Here is an 18,177-nt window from a genome sequence, read left to right as displayed (position 1 = left end):
TCCAGTTGTTTTTCTTGACAGATACCCTCACCCCTAATGTAACGGGCAGAATTTAGAGACCATAACCAGCCAGCTGCACACACTGAACTATCACTTCCTTCAAGGTCAGGCTCATAAAGTCACTATCTGAAGTGGTAAGAACATTATGTTTTTAATACAAAGCCACAGGTGCAGTTTCTGGGTTACAAAAGCAACCATCAACAACTCAATTTGGTGTTGCCTGGTCTTCTGTGTTCTATTCACAGTAATTATTTGGAATGGCAGTTTGAACTGCTCTTTACAATAATAAGATGGTCAACATGGTCAGGTTATCACATGACTCACAAATATAGACAGCAGTGAGAACGCCTTCCTGAAAGGCTTCACTCAGTTGCTGAGCAATTTTCCAGGGAGGAAAAGCTTCCATGAATAACCCAGGGGAAATTATATGCTGCCCATTCAACAGACTTGCTGGATTAAGAAGATTAAACTTTGGATCCATAAAGTGTATAGACCCAAGATCTACAGGAACTAAATAAAGACAGAAATTTACTAATCATCTGTAGCTGAAAACAGGGGTGCCAAATCAGACTAGAACTCAGAGGTCCTTCCACATCACTCTTTCTATACTGTCTGACTGCCTTGTAAATATCAAAAACAATAGATACTACAGGAATTTAAGGCAAGATAGTGAACAAGTTCTGCTTCAATCATAGATAGGTTTATAATAAGTGCTTTTTGGTGGAAGGAATCTGTTCCTTTCTGAGACCATTAAATGAATCAAGACTGATCAAGGTCTCCACTTAAAAACAGAATCACTGGGTCACCAATTTGACTTTCTTCCCGAAGGTAATTGGTAGAAACGGATTCTTCTTCCCATAGTATTTTCGAATTTACTCTTCTAAATACAGGCACAGAACAAAGATGTGGGAACTGAAAGTGCTTTTTCTTATTGCATAATGAAATTCAAGTGTGTTGACCTCCTGACCATGATGTATATAAGTCTAATGATTTTAAAATTACTTTTGCCTGCTGAGTTGTATATTCTACCCTGGGACTAACTAATTATCATTTTAAACTGAACAGATTATGTAAATGAGTGTGCTTGATAGTTTGTTCTTTTCTTTGTGTATACTATGAAAGGCAGGAATAGTTTCTCAAATAAAATGAATTAAACAGCTGTGCTTAGGATCGTCTCAGTGTTAAAACACTTGTTTTCTCATAAAGATAGTTTTATATCTAGACAAGCAAATACTTCAGAGGAAGAGTAATTTGAAGGACGGTAGGAAACTCCCATTCTCCGTAAAATTAGCTTTGGTTTTTATTGCTTTCTTTTCTACCAGATTTGTCCTTTGTTGCTCATATTTTTCATTATTATTTTTTATTATTATTATTATTTTAGTTTAAATCCATTGATAATTTGGGCACATTTGCCTTGGCAGTGTGGTCAGTTCCTTTAATCAAAACACAGATAGGGGTGTGGTCTGTGTGAGGATGGACATGGGGCTTGTTTGAGGCCTTAAAGGGAGAGTTCCAAAGAGCAGAAAATGTGATGGAGGGTCTAGGAAGAGGAGAGAGAACTGGAGGCAGAAAGAACTGTCATGAGGCTGACATTTGTGAATAAGAAGTTCTACATTTGATCTAATTGTTGCAGGTATGGAATGCAGGTAGATAAAACATACACTTAACTAGGAAATGGATGTTCAAGTAAGATTGACTATTGTTCCTCTCCCACTCCCTAGTGTCAAATATACATCAAGGTCAGGGAAACCACCTGAGTGATTAACCCTGCTCCTAGCCCTCCAGGCCTCTTCCCTTCCCTGCAATGGATGTGACCCTACATTAATCCTCTAGCTTCTAGAGCAGTTACTTGGAAGATCAAACTTTATATCCACTAGATTTTCTTCCAATCCTACAAACATTCACACAAACCCAAGCCACAAATGATCATGTCTACTGTTTTTATACTTGATTTGCTATTCCTAGGTTAAAGGCAGACTCACAGGAGAAATCTTCAGGGCAGACAACAACCAGAGGAAAAAATTTACAAAATAGGCTGAAAATGGGAAAGAAATGAAGAAGCAAGACGGAAATCGATAGAGAGGCAGCTTATGGTCCAGGGTGTGTCACTAGATTTGGCTTTTAATCATTTAGTATATGGTCAGAGTTAAGATGAAACCAACCATTACATTTAATCTTGAGCCTGTAGCAGTAGTGAATAGCTAAGTGGTATAATAAATATGTGATTAGTTTCCAAATACTGTAAATACCAAGTGAAAAGTGTTGATGAAATAAACGTGTAGGCCAGTCAGTTGATCCCACCAATGATGAAACCATGAATTTTTTTTCTTAGATTATTTCACACAAAACCTGATTTCCAAGCAATTCCCACTGTCAGAATATACCTAATAAATCATTCTGTAAAAAGACCCTGAATGCAAATCTTATCTTTTATTTATTGCTATTGATGTACAATTTTTGTACATATGTATGGAGTACACATATTTTGACACATGCATAGATTGTTTAATGACTAAATCAGAGTAGGATATCCACTACCTCAAACATTTTTCATGTATTTGTTTGAAAGCATTTCAAATTTTCTCTTCTAGTTAATTTGAAATATACAATATATTGTACTTAATTATAGTCATCCTATTGTGTTATCAAACATTAGAGTTTATTCTTTCTGGCCAGGTGAGGTGACTCAGTCCTGTAACCCCAGCACTTTGGGAGGCCAAGGTGGGCAGATCACTTGAGGTCAGGAGTTCGAGACCAGCCTGGCCAACAAGGTGAAACCCCATCTCTATTAAAAATACAAAAAATTAGTTGGGCGTGGTGTTGCATGCCTGTAATCCCAGCTATAGGGAGGCTGAGGCAGGAGAATCACTTGAACTCCAGAGACAGAGGTTGCAATGAGCTGAGATCCCGCCACTACACTCCAGCCTGGGTGACAGAGTGAGACTTCATCTCAAAAAAAAAAAAAAAAAAAAAAAGGCTTATTTGTTTTATCAAATTGTATGTTTGTACCTATTAACATATATTTATTCATTTCTCCTCCCCCAACACACACCCTTTTCAGCCTCTAGTATCTATTATTCTACTGTTTACCTCTATGAAATTCAATTTTTTCAGGTCCTGCATATGAGTGAGAACATGTGATATTTGTCTATTTCTGACTTATTACACTTAGCATAATAACCTTCAGTTCCATGTTGCTGCAAATGACAGAATTTCATTCATTTTTATGGCTGAATAGTATTCCATTCTGTATATATATTACATTTTCTTAATCCATTCCTCTGTTGATGAACATTTAGGTTGTTTCCATACCATTGCTGTTGTGAATAGTCTTCCAATAAACATGGGAGTGCAGATATCCCTTTGATACACTGAAGATCTTGTCTTTTTAAAAGAGAGGATAAACTCTATGGGCAAGAAAGCTGCTTTAATCTGTATAGCATTTTACATTACAAATACATGTATATATACTATCTCATGTAATTGAAAAGTAAAATAACTTGCACCAAAGATCAAGTAACTTCAAAGTTACAGATGGACTCAAACTAATTCTCTTGAGTCAAAATCCCAAGTTATCTCAATTTCCTATTCAATTAGAGGAATGACTTGTTCAATACCTTTGTATTGGTTGATTCAGATCAAACTGGGTAAATAAAAAACAAGTATTTATTGAGCACCAACTCTGTGCTCAGCCTTTGGTACGTATGGATAGGAAGAAAAGCAAAGAAAAATAAAATAAAATAAAAGACACAGTATTGTTCTCAGGGTACCTCTTCCTGTGGTGGAAAGGATTAGCTTTGTGAAGAGGGGAAGGAGAAGAAACATTATGTTGTTATTATTGTCTGTTAAGTATGGTGCTATTGATTTTAGTCTTTTCAATAACCACTAAAAATACAGATTGCTTCTGTTTTACACAGAGGAGTTCAAACAAAGAGACATAAAATAACTTGCCCTCTCCCCAAGCTGATGTGGAGTGGACTCAATCAGACTGAAGTCTTTCCCTACCATGCTTTCCTCCTTCCCAGGGATTATAAATAAACAAACAAAAGGCAAAAACTCATTTACCATGAAGTTCACAAAGAGAGGAACATAGGACTGACTGTTTTGTCCAAGATTCTTGCCTGGTTTGTTCATGGTATAGTTTCAAGTTTTGTAGACTGAGAATCCAAAAGTCTGCAGTCTAGATTTGTACTTGCTTTAAACTTATTCTGGGGACTTGGACAATTCATATAGACTCCAAGAGCCTTTATTTTCTTACCTGTAACTGAATGGAATAAGACAAGCACAAAGTTTTGTCTTATTTCCAAAATGATGATTTGACTAAGTTTGATCTACATTAACTATATGACTGGATATTTGAAACTCCATTATTTACACATGCAATGGTGGGGGTCGGGTAACATTTTGTTATCATTCTCTCTCTGTGTCTCTCTCTACACACACACACACACATACACACATACACACATACTTCTACAATAGTCTTGAGTAGTTTCCAAAATGTTTTGCAGAACTAAAATAAGGTTATCTATATAAAAATTAATTTTTACTGAGTAGCTAGGGAAATGAATTAGAATTACATGAATAAACATTTTAAAACAGTTGAAAAATATTTAAATATGCAAGTATACAGTGAGGCACTATACTGCTTTTTCAAACAATATCACAGTCCAATAAATACATTCAATATTTTGCACACTTAAATATGTACCTACAAATTAAGCTAAAAGTAGGTCATGCCAGAGTGAATTCATTGCATCCTTTAGGATGTTTTTGACATGCTTGACATAAATTAGTCTCATAACAGACATGATTGTTAAACCATGCAAGCACAAAACTAAATACATTTAATTTTGCTGAATGAGCTGGTCAAGCAGGAGTCCTCAAACTGTCCTCACACCGCCCTTTGACATAAGAAGTCAAATGTTTCTACTTAAAGAATCATACACTTATAACCTGTGAAGCTTCCAGTTACAATATTTCACTTTTAACTATTTCTAATTAGAGTAAGATTTCAGGTCAAAATGTTTCAGACAAGTCAAAAGATATATTGAACAATATGAGAACTACTGTTAATAATTGTATATTATATTCAGGATTTTTGCTAAATGTGTAGATTATGGCAGCTCTTGACCCAGCTATAAAAAATGTATAGCTATGTAAGATAACAGATATATTAATTTGTTCCACTACAGTAATCATTTACACATACATACACACAACTTATAACATCATGTTCTGCACCTTAAATATACATAATAAAATTTATTGTAAAAAATATTTCTGGAAACTTATGTTCTACATTGGCCACACTCAATGCCCTCGTAAGGAGATTTCTCCAAAGCTTACATTAGTCCATTCTATTTATATAATATTATCTTCCAAAAACTTCTCCTGCTACTTGTTTATTAAAAGATTTATTGACGCAATATTTAATAGCTATTGTAGCAGGATATGTATAAATGATGTGCAGAGAAGTACACATAAAGTTGGAATTGTACCTCAGAATGATAATCTTTAAAGGTAAGGTTTTCAATGTAAATAAATTAATGCGTGTGAAGGCAGGAATCAGTTTTAGATACCATGAGCACCAGATACTTTCAGAATAACTGGAGATTAAATAAGAGTTATAAATAAATAGATATAAATTAAACTCTTTAAAGAGTTATACATTAATTTTACTAAATAAAATAAAAGTTATAAAATCAGACTGTTTTCTCAATATGACATCATTTAAATAAATATAGTAAATTGGTATTTTCCAAATATAAAATTGTTTATCTCATTATCAACAACAATGCATTTGTTTATAGTAAAGTATCCAAATCATTTCACTTCTTTGGGCTTCAGTTTTCTACTTTGGAAAGTGGAAAATGAGGTAATCTTTAAGTTCCCTTTCTAGATGTGAATCTTATTTCTTATTTAAGAACTTATTTCTTACACACTTCCTACTCCCATTTCAAAGTTGTGGGAAGAAAGAAAATTTGGACAGTAATAATCCATAAGGGCAAATGTGACATCAAACCAAACCAACCAATATTAAATAAGAAATCTTTCATCTCATACTTGACTTTCTATTTTTTTTTTTTTTTTTCTCGAGTAAGTGTCCTTCCTTTCTTGTCTTGGAGGTCACAGTGGGTTTAACGCTCCCTGGAAATAAAGATCTACAATAGATTCTGTATCTACTTCAGATATAGAATCATCAGTGGCTAAGCTAGGCTGAAGGAAATGACACAGAGTAGGATGGGGAGAGTAAAGCCGAAGTTCCTCCACTCTACCTCTGCTTAGGAGCCCACGTGTGTGGAATACCAACATACTAGAAAAGCAGCATGAAAGCCCTGGACATGGAAGACCGGAAGGCAAGAAAATAGCAGAAAAAAAGGAGGTGAGCAGGCAAAGCAACCAAATTTTACTTCTTTAGAGCTTTATCTCAAAATGAGAGAGGAGAGGCTTCGTTTGGGAATACTAACATACCTTTTCCTCATTGTCGGTTAATAAAGACAAAGAAAAGGAACATTAAGCCCCATAGAAACGATATGAACAGTAATAGAGAAGAAAAATGCCACCAGCTCTTTTAGCCTCTGCTGAGTAATGTTCACTTTACTTTGAGATTATCAAAATATTCAGAAATGTTATATCATCCTGTTTCCCATCCCCCTTCAGAAGGAAAAGAGCTCTGAGTTAAGTACATCACAGTTTTTAAGATGCTTTCTGATTTGCATAAGAATTTAATTAAACCTTTCCCCAATACAAAATCTCTAAAGAATACGGCTCCTGATTGATAAGATGGGAAGGACTCTAGTTGTCTTTACCAATATCAGACAGACCTAGTGGGTTCACTAATGCATCGTTTTTCAAACTATCTATGGAGACAGCTGTTTGTTTTCTTTTCCAACTGTCATACCTGGATACACAGTCCTAATGTACACCCACACCAAGCCCTGTTTAATAAAACAATTCAACTGATTATGCCCTTGAATATCATAGTAATGTTAAAGTGCTACAAATTTTTCTTTTCTTTCTTTTATTTATTTATTTATTTATTTATTTTGAGATGGAGTCTCGCTCTGTCACCCGGGCTGGAGTGCAGTGGCGTGATCTCAGCTCACTGCAAACTCCACCTCCCGGGTTCATGCCATTCTCCTGCCTCAGCATCCAGAGTAGCTGGGACTACAGGTGCCCGCCACCACGCCTGGCTAATTTTTGGTATTTTTAGTAAAGAGGAGGTTTCACTGTGTTAGCCAGGATGGTCTCGATCTCCTGACCTCGTGATCCACCCGACTCGGCCTCCCAAAGTGCTGGGATTACAGGCGTGAGCCACCACACCCGGCCTCTTTTTTAAAAATGTCATTTACTTTCAAGTTCTATACTTATCTCATGCTAATCATACGCAGTTTATGGGCTGGCACCTGTTTAGGGAACTACTTTGAGCAAAAATGCTATTCAAAGCTGCTAGGAGGTTCGCAAAAGAATATAGCCAAATCCTTCTCCAATAACACAGTTCTTTAGATAAGACAAGCAAAACTACATGACAGGAAGATGAGCAAAGAAAGTATTGGGATTTGGGGTAAAACCTGGTCTTTCCGTAGTCCCAGTTTGAGCCATTAAGCCAATTTCCCCAGGTTGTGTTGTTTATTTTTGTTGCTTTGTTTTTATTTACATGTAAAATTAAAAAATCTTTTAATTTATATTAAACCAGGCATTTTGGAAGCAGAACATTCTCAGTTTCTGTCTACACAGTACCAAGGAAATTAGGTAAATATAGGACTATAGCAGTAAAACATGAAGTAGAAAAATAAATGAAGCATATGAATTAATATTTTCCAGGAAGGGAAATACCTATATAGTGAATTTTTGGGGAGAAAAAGATGTCATGGCAATATAAAAACCTGACCAACTCGACCCTGATTAACTCCTTCTTTAAAGTGCTGAAATTCCCAGATGCCACTACAAAATCGGATTCTTCATTACACATTCCACTGCACTACTCTTTAATTGCTTTATATATTTTATTGCTTTTTCATTTCTCCAAGCGGATTAAATAAGCTTACCAAAGGCAGAGTTTGTGCAATATGGTTTTTTTTTTCCTTTATATAACTGCATAGGACTTATGTGAAGTTCTTCTCCACAAGAAAGAGTAAGGTTTCCAGAAATAGCCCTTCTACTTTTTCAGGCTTTTTGGAAATACTTCCCCAAAACTTTATTCTGCAATATCATTTTTGGTTAAAAAACATGATGGACTGGAGTCCTGATGGATTTTTTAAATAACTTCTAGAAGTTCTTCTTCATTTTCTAATAATAATTATAACAATGAAAATTACTATTATTATTAGTGTATGTTGATGCCAAGATCCCTGGCTATATGTCATGTAATACTACCTCTAATCTTCCATGGCAATTAAGGGGCATGAAGCTTAAATTTATAGGTGAGAAAACTGAAATTCAAGAAGGTCAAATAACTCTTCCCTGGTCACATAACTACTAAGTGGCAGCATTAGTACAAAGCATCAAAACAGCTTTGTCTCAGTCCAAAGCCCCTTTTCTTCATATTGCTTTCTTTTTCCTATAGACATGTTGCCATTTTAGGTTTACAATATCTTCTTGATTACATGCCTCAGAATTTGAAAACCAAAATCTGTGGGTTTACTTTGATACCCTAAAGCCCATGAGTCCGGATTAAGCACTAGAAAGTTTGCTTCAGCTGTTATTTACAACCGAAAAGAACAAGCATTAGAAACAGCTACATATGGTATTGAAACTGGCATGCACAATTTTCTCTCACTTGAGAAGAAGGAGCTTGCCAGAGCTAGTGCATGCCTCACCTTGCAGAGCAACTTCCGACAACAAGACGTTCAAGCCAGATGGGTCCTGGCAATCGGCATCACAACACCCAGCCCATAATGACAAGAGAAACGCTAACATGACAGAAAGCTAGTAAACATATTAAAAATCTTCCCTCATCCTAAACCAATCCTTTGCACACTGGAAAATGAAAAGAGCAAAATCTCAATAAACCAAATTAGCAAAAATTAAGAGAGGGCGAAGCTCCATGTCTGACTTCAGCTGACCTCCATTAGAGGGCCATTTCTTTAGGATCAATACCCCTAATGCATAACTATAGACACCCACCAATCAATGGGAAGTGATAAAGGGAGCAGAATCAATAAACATTAGAAGAGCTAGAGAAAGCGAAGAAAGAAAAAAAATACAGTGAGAATACTGGACTTTGCTTAAATGAGATGTATGGGAATTGCTTGAGAGCCATGTGTTTTCTCACTAATCTAAACTATTTCCCTCAACTGAAAAAGCTTATATCTTGGCCTGAGTTGACTTTATGTGCAGATGGTTAATATCACAGTGTGATGTGAGGGCTTGATTGACTTAAATGATTTCCTCAAGAAAATTCCATAGTATGAATCATATGAAACTATAATGTGATACTGTAATGTAACAAAGTCCTGTCTTCATGGTCTTCTTATAAAATGTAAGTGCTCCTAGGAGACTAATACATCATGTCATTATCACTGTAACATCAATTATGTAGTATCTACCATTTAGCAAGTACTTAATATTACTGTGGCCAGATAAAATTCAGAAAACCATGCAATATTTAAGACTGAGAGAATGAACATACAAATGGACAGTGGTCAGACCATACCTAAAAATAAAATGCTGACCCACAACCTTCCATAACTTTCCCAGGAAACCAACTTCATATCTATAATAACCAGTCCAGGAAGCCATTCTGCTCTATGTCAGACTTGCAGGAAGCCAGACTGCTATCTCCAGAAACAATCCAGGAAGCCAAACAATAACTTCTTTAAAAATCAGAATGGTTAGGTCTGGGTTAACAACTGAAAGTTTCCCTAATTTTCGTGTCTGCTTTCAACTAAGGGTCAACCAAAAAAGGTTAAATGTGCACTCTTAGTCTATCACATAGGATGTCCCGTTCAGGTTAGCCCGCCTACAAGATTCTGTATTGCAAAAACCTTCAATCAGGGCAGAGCTGAATCTTTTGCTTGCTTCCACTATAAAGCTTTCTCACTTCTCTGCCTGCCTTTCGGTCTCTCCCAGAATACAAGTGATGGTAGCTGACTCTCTTGCTATGAATAAATAGCCTTTTCTTATTCTCATTTTTTTCTTTCATTTATTCCCACAGGACATAAAATATTAGAAAATTATTTACTGTTTATCTAAAATTTAAATCCAACGGGGCATCCAGTGTTTTCATTTGCTATTTCTGGCAACAAATGTCATATTTACTATATGCCAATAACTTACTATACGGCAATACTTACTGTATGCCAAGAACTTACTGTATGGCAATACTGAGAGTATGCCAAGAACTGCCATAAGAGTTAGACACACATTGCTTTTAACTTTTTTCTTTTTTTTTTTCCCAAAGACGGAGTTTCGCTCTTGTTGCCCAAGCTGGAGTGCAACTGCGCAATCTCGGCTCACCACAATCTCCGCCTCCCAGGTTCAAGTGACTCTCCTATCTCAGTCTACTGAGTAGTTGGGATTACAGGCATGCGCCGCCGTGCCCGGCTAATTTTGTATTTTTAGTAGAGACAGGGTTTCTCCCTGTTGGTCAGGCTGGTCTCCAACTCCCGACCTCAGGTGATCCGCCCACCTACGCCTCCCAAAGTGCTGGGATTACAGGCATGAGCCCAGCCTGGCTGCTTTTCACTTTCACAATATTCTGAAGTAGATATCATTCCTAAATGAGCATCTGTGGCTTAAAGACATTTAGCAATTTGCTTGAATCCTAAAACAAAGGGCTCAAAACCATGACTGTTATATGGTAAATCCCATGCCCTTTACCACTAGACTACCTTCTGAAGTTAGGACTGGCATTTCCACAGAGAAATTTGCACAAAATTTCTGTTTGGCAAAACCTGAATGCTAACCTATAAGCTAGTGAGCGGGCAGAAATTGGTACCTAAGGATACTAAGTAGAAAGAACACAGAAGATGTGCTAGATTACAGAAGGAAAGAAAATGAGAAAGAATGAATGATGTCAATGATACGTTTCAGTAAATGCTTTTATGAAAAACCTCATCTTAAAAAACGCAAACATGCATGATCATTATAATAGGTATATCAGACAAGCTCACAGATATTTTCCTTTCTCTCCAATCCCTTGTATACCATAAACTGTTAGAAAAACAGCCTTCAGTTTGCATAACAACAGCTTTTCATCCATAAAGCTTAAACTAAATAAAATTTGAGGCTCCTTTTTGAAAATGTGCAGTTTTAAAGTTATAAAATCATAAAATGTTACTGCTTTCTAATTTTTCTTCTATAAAGAGCTATGATAAATAGGTGAAATTCAGTTTCTAGAAAAGAGTATTTCCTCTTGATGGTTTACTTCTTTCATCTAACAATGAATATGTACCACCCATAATTTTTCATTTTTATATCCTGGAGACCTGAAATTAGTGTCAATATTAAGACATTTAAATGTTGCTTTCAGTTTGCATACCCTAAGCTTACATCAAATTCTGAACTTCTCTGTATACTTCTACAGCTACCATTCAATAACTATATTATACCAGTGAAATACGTTTATTAATTTAGGTTGTGTCATGCTTCCTATTTGTGGATGTTAATTTTTACTTTTAATATTATAAATAAGTATATGCTTCCATGATTGTACAAGGGAATTATCTCATTATTATTTATTAATCCAGCCCAGAATTGTCCAAGCTCTGAAGCAGCTTATGCCATAGTTTATATTGATCTCTCTTCTCACTCAGCCCTCAAGAGCTTTGTCATAAAGCTTATGCTACCCACGTCTGGCACATTCTACATCCTGCATTCACATAATGGATTCTTTTAGCCATAAGTTGAAGACATCACGTTATTTTTCACAAAAATTCTTTGGTGGTATTTTCCCATTGTTCCAGACAACCTCCAACCAGTTGAGGGAGGTAAAAAATTTGCTGTGGGCTGATATGCAACTAATTTGCCTATTAATGATATTTCTTCCCAGGGGAAAACATTCCTTTAATGTCTTTGCCAGGCTCACCTGTGTTGATGCAGGTCTGATTACCATTTGTTAATTTTATTTGCATTCATTGATCCATTTATATCAGTCACAATTTGACTTAATTTCCATTTGGCAGAAAGCATACATGGATGTTATCAAACTGTCTAGGAAATAAAATAGCCTTGATCCTCGTATTATCCAATGTCTGTCATTTTTAAACAAAATATATAAATGACCTGGTCTGAAATAGAAGGTGCAAATGTAAATTACTAATGTAAAATATTTTATTTCCACAAAGTATAATTTTATTGAATATAATAAATACATTCAATGTATTTTTCTCAGTATACGAAAATGTATTAATGTAAATATACATTATAGAAGATGGCGGGTCTAGAAGTCTAACAAATATGCTTCTCAGATATTTATCAAACACCATAAGCAGAGCTAAGACTTTAATAGGACACTAATCTGTGTCTTCCTACCTCAAACTGAGATAAAGTTCATTACAGATTGAGCATCCTAAATCCAAAAATCTAAAATTCAAAATGCTCCAAACTTTGAAACATTTTGATGTACCAACATGATGCCACAAGTGGAAAATTCCATACCTGACCTCATATAATGGGTTGCAGTCAAAACACAAAAAATTCAGTCATCCCAGAGGAAGTGTGATCCAGAAATAGAGTAAAGCAGGTCCTGATGACTTCAGCTGAGCCTCTTAGCCTTATCATTTTTCAAAGCTGAAATAAAATTAGAAAATAATCTCTTCCAAAATTCTTCTACAGAATAGAGAGCTGAGGCCCAAAATTGTTTAGTGATTTTATCAGATTCCTATTGATTTCTAAAGCCAGTAATATTTCTATTATTATGTTTTTGTTAGAATCAACTCAAGTCGACATTTTTACCTAACACCTGCCTTGCACTAGATATTCTTCTAAGCATTGGGAATATAATGGGGAACAATGTGAAGTCTTTGTAATTAAATAGCCATGACTAGCAGACAAAGCAGTAGGTAAACACTCACCTCACATAGAATGTGATGAGTGCTACAGTTGGGGTGAAAAATGGCTATAGTGATTCCAAGTAGGGACACCATACTTGTCTTGTGGAGCATTATTCCAAAAAACTCCATATATTAATGAGTATATGGTTCAAACCCATGAGTTTTAAAACCTGCTATGTCATCCTTTGAAAAATCTCCAGCTGCGTCTAGGCATCTCTTATAATTTCCTCCTATTTCCCTACTAAGATATCAAAAGAAAGCAATGAAATACTGATCTCAGGATCATAATTTAGAGATCATGAAATACATACTTATAAAACTCTGATGCTTTGGCCAAGATCCCTTCCAGGGTGTGACCACCTGTCTGGAAACTTGGTGCACAGGACTCAGACACATAGAGCCACAAAAGGTAAAAATCAAAGTAGGAGATTTTATACCTCTCTCCAGAACTCTGGATTCAAAGCACAAGTCTGTTCATTTATCATTTTATTGGTCTTAGTGACATTGGAATAAAGCAAGAAAGCTCAAGGGAGTTCTCAATTTAGACAGTTATTGTGACCTATTTCTATAGATTTTTGGCAAGTGTATAACAGACTTGGATATCAGAAAAATGTTGATGTTTGTAGCAATGACTGGAGAGATAGTGATGAAACAGGGTCTGTCAGCTCAAGAGAAGTCTCAGATTGATTTTCCCAGAGAAACTGATATCTAAGGAAACAACTGAAATACAATTAAAATTATTTTGGTGAAGACAAAAAATAAAAAAATAAAAACATTTGGGTAAGAGAAAATATGTTACCTATTACAGGAATAAAGGAAAGAGTGACTTAAGAAATACAAAAGAAATAGAGTCTAATTGATAATTAAAGTGATGCAGGATTTTCTCAGACCCTTTTTGGACTCGTAACAGGGGCAAATGTTTTCTCAGCCTACCATGCTCGACCCCTTGTGAGAAGGAGCATGTGAGCAGGTGAGTGTGGGACTCCCCCGGCCTCTCTGGGCACTGACATAAGAGTAAGCTCTGTGTGACTGCCGAGATGGGGATGCCTGCAACCCCAAAGCCCCTGGGGCATGTTATAGTACTCTCTTAGCTCCACCGTCCATGGACAGCAGTGTATCAGCTCAGTTGGCCACTTGCATTGTCGCATGGGGCAGCTGCCCTCCACCGGTGAGGGCAAAGGGACAATGTGACAGACTCTTCTGGGTGCCTGCACATGGTGGGTCCACAGCTCTTGTCCAGCATCCAAGAAGAATGAGGTCACATAGACACTTGAAGGATGATGAAGGCAGAGAATTTTATTAGGTGATGGAAGTGGTTCTCAATGTTGAAGGAAGCTGGAGAAGGGATGGGATGGGCAGGTAATCTTTCCTGAACTCTGGCCAGCTCATGAAGTCCAGCAGGCTCTTCCCTGAAGTCATACTGTCTCGCTGAAGTGAGGCTGCCTCTCTGAAGGAAAGCTGCCTCTCTCTCCCCTACTGACTGAGTCTGGGGTCTTTATAGGCTCAGGATAGGCAAGGGCAGGGCAGGCAGTCTGTAGTTTTGGAAAAGGCAACATTTGATTGGTAAAAAGACATTATTTAGGAAGAACCAATCAGGAGAGAGTGGGCAAACAGGAATGGAAGTTCTCACTTTGGGCCTCAGGTTTCAGGCTACCTTGGCTTGAAGGTGGAGTTTTACAGGGGACATGCCCCTATCTGCCTATAATTTCTCTGCCTCCATCCTCTATTAAAAGTAGTGCCAGATACATAACAGGTATTCAAGAAATATGTGATTATTAATTGTACAAGTGGACAATGAAGTAATCAAGGGTAATATTTAAGCTTTGGGGTAGGGCATTTTATTAGTGGACCATTATTGCCATAAAAATCTAAAAATGGGCAGGGCGCGGTGGCTCAAGCCTGTAATCCCAGCACTTTGGGAGGCCGAGGCGGGTGGATCACGAGGTCAGGAGATCGAGACTATCCTGGCTAACACGGTGAAACCCCGTCTCTACTAAAAATACAAAAAACTAGCCGGGCATGGTGGCGGGCGCCTGTAGTCTCAGCTACTCGGGAGGCTGAGGCGGGAGAATGGCATGAACCCGGGAGGCGGAGCTTGCAGTGAGCCGAGATCACGCCACTGCACTCCAGCCTGGGAGACACAGCGAGACTCCGTCTCAAAAAAAAAAAAAAAAAAAAAAAAAAAAAAAAAAAAAAATCTAAAAATGAGGGCAAATGTGTTCAGTTTTGAATGCCTTAGAATATCAAAATTAAGAAGTTGAGTATATGGGATTGTAACTCAGTAAAAAAATCTTGATGATAATACAGATTTAGTAGTAATTGGCATATTGAAGATAACTGGAAAAAATAAAATGGAAGAGATTTTTCAGGGGTCATGAGTAGAGAAAAACAAATGAGGAAAGTCAATGGGGTAGTAAAAATTAAAGGCCAAAGTGAAGAGATTACAGATAGTAGACAGTAGTTAAATTTTTCAAAGAGTGGGAAGAGGTCAAATATGTTTCCAAATGAAGACAGTTTAAATATATAGATTTGAGGAAAAAATATATAGATTTATATGTTCTTATATATGTATAAATTATCTATATATTTATGTACCATATAATCTTATTTTTATTTAAGGGAAAAATATATAGCTTTATATAGACAGTATAAATACAGATTTGAGGAACATTATTGACAAACTTGACCTAATTAGTATACATTGCAGTCAATAACTGTAGAATGCACATATTTTTCCAGTACACGTAAAGCAATTATAAATATTGGTCATATATTTGCATAATGCAAAGTTTCTTACATTCCAAAGAATTTAAATTATAATAGAAATATTATATATTATATAAATATTGCAGAAATTATAGAGTATATTGTCTCACAAATGTCCAATTAAGCTAGAAATCATTAAATACAAAAGGTAATTGGAAAATACTTTTCTATGCAGAGACTAATAAATAGTTGTATAAAAAAACAAAGTATTAAAGAAGAAATCATAATTAAAATTAGAAAATACTTCAAAATATTTAGAATTAGAAAAAAATATTATATCTTCAAACTTGTGGGTTGCAACCTAGAGGGAAATTCAAAACTTTTTTTAACGCATGTATAAGAAATAAAGTTTTAAAATCAGTATGCTACGTATCAATGTTAAGAAATTAACCAAACAACAAAAAATTCTGACTAAAAATGTAGTAGGTAATAGGAAGAAAATAACAAACATAAGAGCAGAAATTAGTCTAATAAAAAGCAAAGCAAAACAGAAGCTCTTAAAAAACAGCAATTTAATTGTATTAATTCCTGGACATACGGAGCAAAAAAGAGAGATAGCAGAGAGTAACTAAAATCAGGAAGAAAAAAAGGGGTGTAATGTAACTTCATCAGACACTGAAAATATCATAAGCAAGTACGATTAATTATAACTCAGCAAACTTTACATTAAATAAACTAATTCCCAGAAAAATAATACATAAATGCCATATACAAAGAAAAAAATCAGAATAATCTTTTTTCTTTTTTTTTTTTTTTGAGACAGAATATTGCTCTGTCTCCCAGGCTGGAGTGCAGTGGCCCTGATTCGGCTCACTACAACCTCTGCCTCCCAGGTTCAAGCGATTCTCCTGCCTCAGCCTCCTGAGTAGCTGAGACTACAGGCGTCCACCACCACCCCCGGCTAATTTTTGTATTTTTAGTAGAGACGGGGTTTCACCATATTGGCCAGGCTGGTCTCAAACTCCTGACCTTGTGGTCCGCCCGCCTCGGCCTCCCAAGTGCTGGATTACAGGCTTGAGCCACTGCGCCCGGCCGTAGAATAATCTTATAATTATAAAATAAATCTGTAACTAAACACCTCTGCAAAAACAAGTTTTTCAAATCATGAATTTGAGTATTTATTACAAACATAATCTTACATAATTATTCTTGCTTGGTATGGTATCAGCTTTGATAAAATTTAACAAGAGAGTTATCACAGTAGAAAATCAGAGTCCAGTCTCACAAACATAGATGCCAAAATCTTAAATAAAATAGTGGCAAACCAAATCCATCAATATAGAAATGAACATTAAATCACAAACTGAGGTTATTCTGAGAATTAAAATTTGGTTTAATATTCAACAAAAAACCAATGTAATTACTTTTGGGAACAGAAGAAACAAGAAAAAGTACACAATTATATCAATAGATGCAAAAACTTCAATGTTATTATACATTAATATAAAAATATTTAACTAACAAAGGATAAAAGGGAGCTCTTCAAAGTTATAAGAAGTATTTATAAAAAATCCAGAGCAAACATCATACTTCCATTTTAATGTTAAAACTTTATTTTTGAGGTTAGGAAAATGTTATGAATAGCCACTGATAACACTGATATTTAATATTTTACCAGAGTGTTAGAACACTTGATATCTTGAACTGAAGTGCAGTTTTATGGGTTTTCACTCTGGTGTAACCTATTGAGTTGTGCATTTATGTTTTGCACTTTGCTGTATGTAGGTTACATACTCCTCTTCCTCCTACAAATTCAAATGTTGACAACAAACTACTATTGTTTGCCATGCGGTAAAAGGTCTTCAAAAAACCTATATTGAACTGTTCCTCGCTAAGGAAAGTGGTCAGTACTTGTTAATTCAATTGAACAAACCTGAACTTAATCACGATTTTTAAAAACAAAGCATACACATTTTAACTTGAGTATTAAACAAAGAAAAATGTGGTATAAAAAGGTGTTGCCTTAGAGAAGCAACTTATTAGACTATAGGAAATAAAGAACTAAAGAGAAACAAAGATATCCTGACCACCATAATCATTCATGTCCTGGGGCTCTACTTAATGCTCTTCCTGACTATATCTCCATGCCAGGAACACTGCAGAACTAAGTTGTCTTACTTGAAGCAATATTCTCTATCATCGGATCAACACTCAGACTCCACGGGAAGTCATTTTAATTAAAAAAAATAATAATAAAAGTAGCAAAATTACCTTCACTTTAAATATCTTTTTCTGCCCTAAAAAAATTCTAGATAGTTCTTTTAAAAAATCTTCATGCACCTCAAGATGGTCGCATCATCTGTCATTCTTCATGTCTCCAGTCCATATAACGATAATTTCTAATCTTTAAAAACAGTTATCTTTTATTAAAGAGATTTAAGTCTTTTACATTATATTTTTACTGCTGGAGAGA

The 18,177-nt window shown here is 35.8% G+C and overlaps 1 protein-coding gene across 1 annotated transcript in view; it reads right to left on the bottom strand.

Annotated features, from left to right (window-relative positions):
* The window catches only part of RIT2 (Ras like without CAAX 2), a 392,076-nt gene that overhangs the window by 95,148 nt on the left and 278,751 nt on the right, over positions 1 to 18,177 (bottom strand). The gene's annotated exons all lie outside the window — the stretch shown is intronic.

Source organism: Macaca thibetana, chromosome 18 (genome assembly GCF_024542745.1).
Source record: "Macaca thibetana thibetana isolate TM-01 chromosome 18, ASM2454274v1, whole genome shotgun sequence".
In the NCBI taxonomy this organism is placed as follows: domain Eukaryota; kingdom Metazoa; phylum Chordata; class Mammalia; order Primates; family Cercopithecidae; genus Macaca; species Macaca thibetana.
The sequence above is the reverse complement of the archived record's forward strand: the minus strand, read 5'-3'. Positions and strand labels throughout refer to the sequence as shown.